The sequence below is a fragment of the Capsicum annuum genome, chromosome 11, assembly GCF_002878395.1.
Source record: "Capsicum annuum cultivar UCD-10X-F1 chromosome 11, UCD10Xv1.1, whole genome shotgun sequence".
In the NCBI taxonomy this organism is placed as follows: Eukaryota; Viridiplantae; Streptophyta; class Magnoliopsida; order Solanales; family Solanaceae; genus Capsicum; species Capsicum annuum.
In genome coordinates this window covers 225,942,851-225,952,844 of record NC_061121.1, presented here as the reverse complement: position 1 = coordinate 225,952,844, position 9,994 = coordinate 225,942,851, and the positions used below count along the sequence as shown (strand labels likewise).

The 9,994-nt window shown below is 34.4% G+C and overlaps 1 pseudogene; it reads left to right on the top strand.

Annotated features, from left to right (window-relative positions):
* The first annotated feature begins 853 nt into the window (after positions 1–853).
* LOC107846196 lies at positions 854–1,964 on the top strand (annotated as a pseudogene).
* Positions 1,965–9,994: the final 8,030 nt, after the last annotated feature.

Sequence of the window (9,994 nt, the reverse complement as noted above, 5' to 3'; positions counted from 1 at the left end):
TGGGAATTTAATTAGATGGGATACTTATTCCTTATTTAACTCAACTAATTTGAGTAAAACAAGGGCAGTAAATCTTGTTGTATATGTATTTGTATAACAACAGTTTACTTAAATACAAAATACAATTTGCTATTTTTCATAATTATGAAACTCTTGCTATAAAAGATGCAATTAAGGTTCTATAATTGCTATTTCTAAAATTTTCCCCTTTCTAAATTGTTAGGTCAAGGATGTTTTGTCCTATTTTACTTTTTGCAACATTCATGATTTCCTTTAATATTTTTGCTCTAAAAAATAGCTCTATCAGCTCCGAACTCGTAAATATATGTGAATTTGGCATGACATTATAGATGACAATATAATATAGGAAAAAAGGTATCGTTTCCATCCCAAACTATATCCGAAAAGTCTAAGCCACACCTAAATTATACTAGTGACCTATTACATACCTTAACTATAAAAAGGTGATACTTTTTATTGACGTGATGCTGACGTGGCTGCGCGTGTAAAACACTGCACCACATGCAAGTGGTGGTAGCCTGACAGAGTGTAAATAGTTTTAATTTTTTATAGTTTAGGTGTGTAATAGGTCACTGGTATAGTTTAGGTATGACTTCGACTTTTTGGGTATAGTTTTGAGGTGGAAACGATACCTTTTTCCTATAATATAATATTCCAAATCCCCACTCCTCTACCCCACATACACACACATACACACACCAAACACGTAGTTTTCAAGATAAGCCTTTATCCCACAAAACCAAACATTAGGTCTCCTTAGCTCACTTCTTTGTCATTTTTTCTTTTTCTTATTTGATAACGTGTTGTTTTACTATTTTTCAACTAGAAACAAATGGTATTACAAGTTCTTTCTATACGAGGTAAGCCCACTAAATTAATACCATCAACTAGTCCTTTTCTACTCTAGTTTCCTACTCAAATCTGCAACCCCATAAACTATAAATATCACTCTTTCTTCCTTCATCCTCATAACATTTCTTGTCTTTCAACAGCTTTTTTCCAAAAGTTTACTTTGTTTCAGCGTTACTTCAATCCCTTTTCACGCTTTAATCATCTACTTTACAGCTTAAACTTTTAAAGAATCTTTTTTCTCACGATTACGGAATATGTTTTCGTTAAAAAAGGGTACTCAAAAACAACATCAGGTCTAATAACTTCTTTTACTACTAGTGCTACTACGATCGTCTTTCTGTGAGCAGTAGTAGTAATAACGACGAGTTGGAGAGGTTATTTACGTATTTTGATGAGAATGGAGATGGAAAGGTGTCACCAGAGGAGCTAAGGAGATGCATGAAGGCGGTAGGAGGCGCGCTGACGGAGGAAGAGGCTGAGATGGCAGTGAGGCTATCAGATTTCGATGGGGATGGGTTGTTGGGGTTTGGGGATTTTACAAAGTTGATGGAAGGTGTGGAGGAAGAGAGGAATAAAGAGAGTGAGTTATTAATTGGAACATTTGGAATGTATGAAGATATGAAAGGTAGTGGAGGTTACATTACTCCTAATAGCTTAAAGAGGATGTTAAGTAGCCTTGGTGAGTCAACTTCCATTGAAAATTGTAAATCTATGATTAGTAGATTTGATATAAATGGAGATGGAGTTCTTAGCTTTGATGAATTAAAAATTATGATGACAAATTAGAAGAGTTCAAGGAGAAAGATGTTTGTGTACATAATATATGATTCTGATTAGTGTTATTCAATTGAGAATTTCTTGGTTTCCCAATTATTGATGCCAAGAAAGTCCGGCCTTGTAATCCAATATTCAAAGTTCTTGATTTTAACTTCTAGTTTAACTATTCAATCTCAGCTACTCAATAATGGTGCTAAGTTTTGCGTAAGGAATTATTTTTTTTTGTTTTTGTACTACATCTGTTTTGTATTAGTTGGCCTCTATGAACTTACACACTCATTCAGAAATTAATAAATAGAGATGTATTTTACAAATTATCCATGTATGCATTTTAAAGTGCAATAATCAATGCAATATTTGTTGGGTTCAATTGTTGATTTGCTGTGAATGGAATATGGAGGGAAATTCTTGTAGGGAAAGTGAGCACACTTAAAAGGAAAGTGTACTCACTAAAGAAAAGTCTACTTCTCTCACATTGGTGGGAGAAAGCAACTTTATTGTGTTCTTATTAAGAAACACTCCTTCAAGTGGATAGTGAGGCAAGAACCAAGAGGTGTCTCACGTCGTCGTTATCGTCGTCTCTCACTCGGCTTCTGCTTCAGATTTGAATTTGGAAAATCATAGATGAGATTAATTTTTAAGACAAAGTTTAATTGAAACTTGGGAAAGATCAATCCGAAAATCCAATGGAAAAATGCAATATTTTTTCCTCCATTAACGTGCATGCAGAATGCATGAAGAAAATGCTGAAAGGTTTCTCGAAAGGGACACACTCTTCGAGTAAAAAAGACACACTGGTTTGGGAAAAGGGATGACTGTTCGGATGGTTGTGACTGTTCGGAAAAGACATACTGTTACGAATGGACAGACATGACTATTATGAAATGATACACCTTTCCGATGAACCATTGGTTCCTTTCCGAAGAGACACTTCATGGCTATATAAACTTGTATTTTTTCCATAGATTTGACACAAAAATTTTTGCATAGAAAAAATATTTCTCTTACTTCTAAAATACTCTGTATGATCATTTCCCGTTGAGTGAGTTCAAAGAAGATCAGAAGGTTTTGAGGTACTGCTACATTCTGATTATGAAACCATTTTATTCTGGGAAGAAAAATTTCGCAACCTCGGGTACTTGAGGAAAATTAATTCCTTAAGGACACTCCATGAATTCGGAGGACTTGATTCTATTTATGTTTCATCTTATTCTTTAAAACAACACGCTTCTTTGATGGTTCGTATTGAACTTATGTTGAAGGTGTTGAAAAACTTCATAAGTGTTCTTGAAAAAGTCTTGAACTTGTGTTAAAGTTTAGTGCATAAACATACAGATTATGTACCCGAAACAACAATCTTAAAGAATTAACCTTTCATAATCTGCAGTGTTTAGTTTCTGGAGATTAAAGCTTTATGTTTTCTACTCTGTTTGAACTTAAAAACTGAAAGTTAAAGTCATTCGATTAACGATTGAAAGACATAAAAACTTCACCGTTAAACTAGAAAAAAGTAGTGTTTATAAGTTGCTACAAACTTGTAATTAGTATATTTTTATACTAAAGTTGACTGTCTTTGTGCTAGAAAAATGACTACAGACGGTCATGTTGATGGTGTGACAAGTGTGGCAGCAACTAACGTTGCCACAACCAGTCGTACAACTGTGTCACCCGCTATGACACTAGTGAAAAAGCCCAAATTTTTTTTTGAAATTGATTTTAGGCGGTGGCAGCAGAAGATGTTATTCTATCTGAAAACCTTATGTCTTCAAAGGTTTATACCAAAAGATGCTTCAGAAGTACCTAAAGAATTTTGGACCAGGTGAGATTCATCATAACAGAGGCATGAAAATATTCTGATTTCCTATATAGGAACTATATCCTAAGTGGCCTCCAAGATGACTTATACAATATCTACAACGGAATAAAGACATCTAAAGAATTATGAAATGCACTGGAAAAGAAATATAAGACTAAGGATGCGAGAACCAAGAAGTTCTTTGTTGCACGATTTCTTGAGTACAAAATGATTGATAACAAAACTGTCGTTTCTCAAGTACAGGAATTGCAAGTCATCATCCACAATATCCTTGCTGAAGGTATGAATTTAGTAAATACCTTATTTGAATATGTTGAAAATATTCTTAATATTCACATAAACTTTATTGTAGATTTAGTTTTGAACGATCCATTTCAAGTAGTTGCAATAATAAAGAAGTTGTCACCTTTATGGAAGGACTTCAAGAATTACTTGAAACATAAATGAAAGGAGATGATAGTTGAAGGCCTCATTGTGGAGTTGCACATTGAGAAAGTCAACAAAGCCGCAAAGAGGAGGTCTAAGGGAAATTCTGCAATAAATGGAGCTAATATTGTAGAAGACGACCCTAACAACTCAAAGAAGCGGAAAAAAACTGGATAACAAATCAATCATCCTAAGAAGAAATTCATAGAAAAATGCTTTAATTGTGGTAAGATTGGCCACAAGTCTGCAGATTATCGTGCCCTAAAGAAAGACAAAAAGAAAGATCAAGCAAATATGGTTGAATCCAAGAACGAAATGGACGATCTATGTGTTTTTCATTCTTAATGTAACTTGGTGAGAAATTCTCGAGAATGGTGGATGGATTCTGGTGCCACCCACCATATTCTTGCAAATAAAGAGTTGTTTGTTGAGTTTGCTCTGGCTCAAGGTGAAGAGAAGATCTATATTTCAAACTCCACAATTATAAAAGTTAAAGGGACAAGAAAAGTATGCTTGAAAATGATGTTAGAAAAAATGTTGACTCTCAACAATGTCCTTTATGTACCGAAGTTAAGAAAGAACTTGATTTTTTGTATCACTTATTGACAAAAATGAACTCAAGTGTGTGTTTTTGAAAAAATTGTAATTAACAAAGGGGAAGTGTAAGTAGGAAAAGGTTACCTCACTGAGGGCCTTTTTAAGATTAATGTAATGACAGTTGCAATCAATGAAAGTTCTATTTCTTCTTACTTGCTTGAGTCTAATGAATTGTGGCGTGAACGATTAGGATATGTCAATTATAAAACTTTATGAAAACTGATTAACTTAGAAGTTTTACCAAACTTTGAGTGCAATAAATCAAAATGTCAAATGTGTGTGGAATCAAAGTATGTTAAGCATCTGTATAAGTCCGTTGAAAGGAATTCCAATTCCTTAGACTTAATACATACTGACATTCGTGATATGAAGTCAACACCATCTCGTGGTGGAAAAAAGTATTCTATAACTTTTATTAATGATTAGACTAAATATTGTTATGTCTATTTAATAAATAGTAAGGATGAAGCAATATATGTATTTAGACAATATAAAACAGAAGTTGAAAATCAATTAGAGAAAAAGATCAAAACGAAAAGAAGTAATAGGGGTGGAGAATATGAATCTCCCATTGCAGAAATATGTATAAAGATTGAAATTATCCATCAAACAATGTCCCTGTATTCACCTCAATCTAATGGAATTGCGGAAAGGAAAAAACAAACGTTAAAGAAAATAATGAATGCCTTACTAATAAGTTCATGTTTACCACAAAAATTGTGGGGGGAAGCTATCCTTATAGCTAACCAAATAATCAATAGAGTGCCCCATAGTAAGACACAATCAATTCTATTTGAAAAATAGAAAGGAAGGAAACCCAACTTGAAATATTTCTAAGTATGAGGGTGTCTATCAAAAATTCAAGTTCCTATGCCTAAAATGGTGAAGATAGGACCTAAGATAGTGAACCGCGTGTTCATAGGATATGCTAAAAGTAGTAAAACATGTCAGTTTTTAGTTCATAAATTCGAACATCCGGATATCAATGGAAATAAAGTAATTGAATCAGATAATGTTAAGTTCTTTAAACACATTTATTCATATAAAACTAGACATGAACAGTTTAGTGGAGGGTCTAAAAGACCTCAAGATGAACCAAGTGAGTATGTACATAATGATGAAAATCTATGACGTAGTACATGTCAAAGAATGTCAATTTCATTTGGATAGGATTTTATAACATTTCTCTTAGAAAATGAGCCTCAAACATTTAAAGAAGCGGTGTCATCTTCAAACTCATCCTTTTAGAAAGAGGCAGTCAATAATGAGATTGATTCAATCTTGAGAAACCATACGTGGGAGTTGATTGATCTTCCTCTAGGAAATAAACCTTTAGGTTCTAAATGGATCGTTAAAAGGAAAATGAAAACGAATGGTACTATTGACAAATACAATGCAAGTCTTGTAGTAAAAGACTTCAAACAGAAAGAAGACCTTGATTGCTTTGATACATACTCGCCTATAATAAGTATAACGTCAATTCGGATGTTAATTGCCTTGGTGGCGGTATATGGTCTTGGAATCTATCAAATGGATATGAAAACAACATTTCTAAATGGTGAATTAGAAGAAAAATTTACATGGAACAACCCGAGGGTTTTGTGGTTCCAGGTAAAGAAAAGAAGGTGTGCAAACTGATTAAGTCATTCTATGGACTAAAATAAGTACCTAAACAGTGGCATGCAAAGTTTGACAAAACCAAGTTGGCAAACGGGTTCAAGATAAATGAATGTGATACATGTGTTTATATTAAAGACACTCCAAATCAAAAAGTCATTATTTTTTTGTATGTGGATGATATGTTGATCATCGGTAGAGACATTTCTGACATAAATGCTACGAAATGAATGTTTGAGAGCAAGTTTGATATGAAAGACCTTGGAGTTGCGGGCGTGATCTTAGGAATAAGAATAATAGAACTCCACAAGGTTTGGCATTGTCATAGTCTCATTACATCGAACAAGTACTTGACAAATTCAAGTATTTGGAATTTAGTATTGCAAGACTCCATTGGACGTGATCTTTGCACTTCAAAAGAATGAAGGTGAAAGTGACTTACAATTGAACTACATAAGAGTGTTGGGATGTTTAATGTATATCATAAATTGTACACTTCTAGACATATCATGTGCTATTAGTAAGTTATAACGTTCCAAAAATACACTCTGGGCGCCACACGGTGTTCACGATCCCGAAAGACCACAAGCTAACCCATGAGGTGGTACCTACTGTGAGTACCAGCTAATAATGATAAAATACACATGTGCGGAATAACTGAATACGATATAAGATTTTAAATACTAAAAAATTTCTGAATCATAAGTCTAACAATAACTGTTGGAAAACAATAATTGTCTGAAAACTGATAAAAGTAATGACAAACTAATTGACTATGTGAAGTGTCCGAAAGCCTCTAAAACTGACTGAATAAGAGTTGATGGGACAGGCCCCACTAACTCCAACTGACTACTAAACTGAAAAACACTAAAATAAATACAATCGATCCTCCAAATATGAAGACTCACCATTGTTGTTGCTGCTAATGCGCAGGAATGTCTAAGTGTGGTCGGGAACCTGAGCGTCCAAACCTATGATATGAGACATCATAGTGCACCAAATGAGTATGCAGTCAGTACTTTGAATGTACTGGTATACTAGATGAGGTTAGACCGATATGCATGGGTTTGTGCATGAGAAATAACTGACTGAATGAATAGCAAGAGGTAACTGAATAACTGATATAAATGCGTGTATACTGTAAAATCTAAGAATGCATGACCAAGCATATAGCATAATTCTAAAATAGTCTATAAACTGAAATACTGAAACCTGTTAACTAAATATCTGATAACTGTATGCTAAGGTCAATGTAAACCTGAACTAAATCATACTAAATACTGGACTGAGACTATGGGAGGTATCATCTAACCGACATGCCCCAATCTGAGTTAATCAGGGTCCAACCTATAAGCCAAGTTAGAAGAGTGTCAGTACCATTCCATGGGTATGGATAATGGCTATGTAGATCCGCTAAACTGGTGTCTCGAAGGACTTAAGAGTTACCCTAATCTAGCAGGAGTACTAATAAAATTTGAGTCAACCCTAAACTGGTAGGAAGAATCTCAACCTACGCTGGTTACGTAGTTCTGTAACTCAGGGATTGCTACTACGGGTCACATCCTAATCTGATAGGAATGCCCCCATCCCTGGGTTCGCTCGGTAATGAATCCTACTTCTAACTAAACTAACACTGATCACTATACTGGACTAAGCTTAACTGAACTCATAACTGTCCGTATTAACTAACAGAATGCTATTGCTCATGGTATGACTGAAATCATTTTGTAGATACTGAAATTATGGTAAACATCTAAATTTTGGATATTCATAACCCCCAAGACTCGATAATAATAACAATAGGACATACTAAAGCTTCAAAAAACATATTAAGTAGTCATTGTTCAAACTCAATCATTTAGGAATTTCATCAAACACTTGCAATTCATGGGCTTAAGCATGGAAATAGTTTAAACGTGTAATAATAACATAATTGCAATACTAAAATCATGGATTAAGATTTAACAAGCGAATAAGAACCATTCTAATGTGTCGAGGCTAATTCCAACGAAACCACATGATAAAGATAATTTGAAATCCAAGTTCATAATAGCATCATGAAGATAACTCACAATAACAAGTAAAAATCCTAACTTTAATCTTGAAAATGGGTTCTTGGACTCCATGGGTGAAAAGAACCCATGAATGAACATCTAACATACCTTAAAATCTTAAATACTTAAAAATAAACACAATTCCTTAAGCTTCCTTAGAGATTCTTGGCTTTGGAACTTGTTTTCTTGAAAGGAAAGAAGTTTAATTTGATGAACTAGGGAAGAGCTTAGGGTTTATTTGAGAGTAAAATTGGGGATTTTGGGCATAATATGCCTTAACTGAAGCCAAATACCGTGTTAATACGGATTGGGGTAATGGAAAAAGACAAGATTACCCTTCTGCAATTCAAATTCATACTAGATCGCCGATTAGGCTATCACCGCAATGCGCTATTGATGCACCGCAACGCGATGCAATCACGTTGAGCTGCTGGAAGTGAAATCCAAACACGGCCCAAACCTCGTTCGAAAAATCCAAAACTTCTCCGAGACATACTCCTTACACTCCTGAACATGAATTAACTCAAAAACTTACTTTTCGGGGTAAGAAAGGTCACTTTAAAAAATCATCAAAGTTAAGAGGCTAAAAATAAAAATAAGTCCCCAACACTTAGCTAAATTTTCAGGTTTCAAACCTCTTATGCATGCACTATGGACCGAACTGAGCTAAGACTAATACGGGGTATTACATAAATTTAGTCGATACACAAGTAATCCCAATAAAACTCATTGGATGACAATGGAGAGAGTTTTGAGGTATCTTAAATACACTCAAGACTATGCTTGTATTATAATAAATATCTTGCGGTACTTGAAGGATATAGTGATGCAAATCGAATCACTAGATCAAATAAAGTAAAATCCATGAGTTGATATATATTTACTATAGGTGGGGGAGTTGTCTCTTCAAAATCGTCCAAATAAACATGTACTTCTCGCTCTACAATGGAATCAGAATTTATCGCATTAGATAAAGTTGGTGAAGAAGCAGAATGGATCCAAAATTTCTTTAAAGATATTCTTTATTGGCCCAAATTATTGGCACCAGTATGTATACACTGCGATAGTCAAGCGACGTTAGATAAGGCAGGGAGCATGATGTATAATGGTAAATCTCATCATATAAGAAGGAGACATAATACTGTTAGAGAACTACGCTCTAATGGAATTATCACTGTTGACTATGTGAAGTCAAAGGATAATGTATCAGATCCACTTACAAAAGGCCTATCTAGAGTGGGAGTTGAGAGAACATCTAAGGGAATGAGTTTACGGCCTATGACAAGTTAGCATGGCGGTAACTCTACCTAGCAGACTGGAGATCCCAAGAGCTAGGTTCAAGGAGATCAAATAAAGTTGTGTATGACAGGTTCAACGCAGTCAATATACCCAATCCATTCTCATGATGTAGAAAATGTTTAGTAAACAAGGATAAGACTTATGGTGTGAAGTATTTTAATGATTATCTAAATTTGGAAGATTTGACCAAATAATTTAATCTATAGGATTGAAAATTTAGAAATCACTTATGTGAAGGTGAAGTGAAGCTGCTTCAAGAACAATGTTAGTAAAGACTTATTCTCTAAACTCTCATGAAATCGGGATATGTTCATGGCTGAAACAAATAAAACCGTGAGAGCCATAAATGGTAAAAAGCTACTTGTGTGATATGTGTTGTCTAGGTGTACATTAAAGCTTGACAGTTCAAAGATATCAAATCTACCGATTGACCGAGTGCATCCGATGCATGTTCACTATGGAAAGTTCAAAGGGAAACCCACTTATCCAGATGCAATCAGTCTTTGCTTGATGATCACATACTTTTCCATAAAAT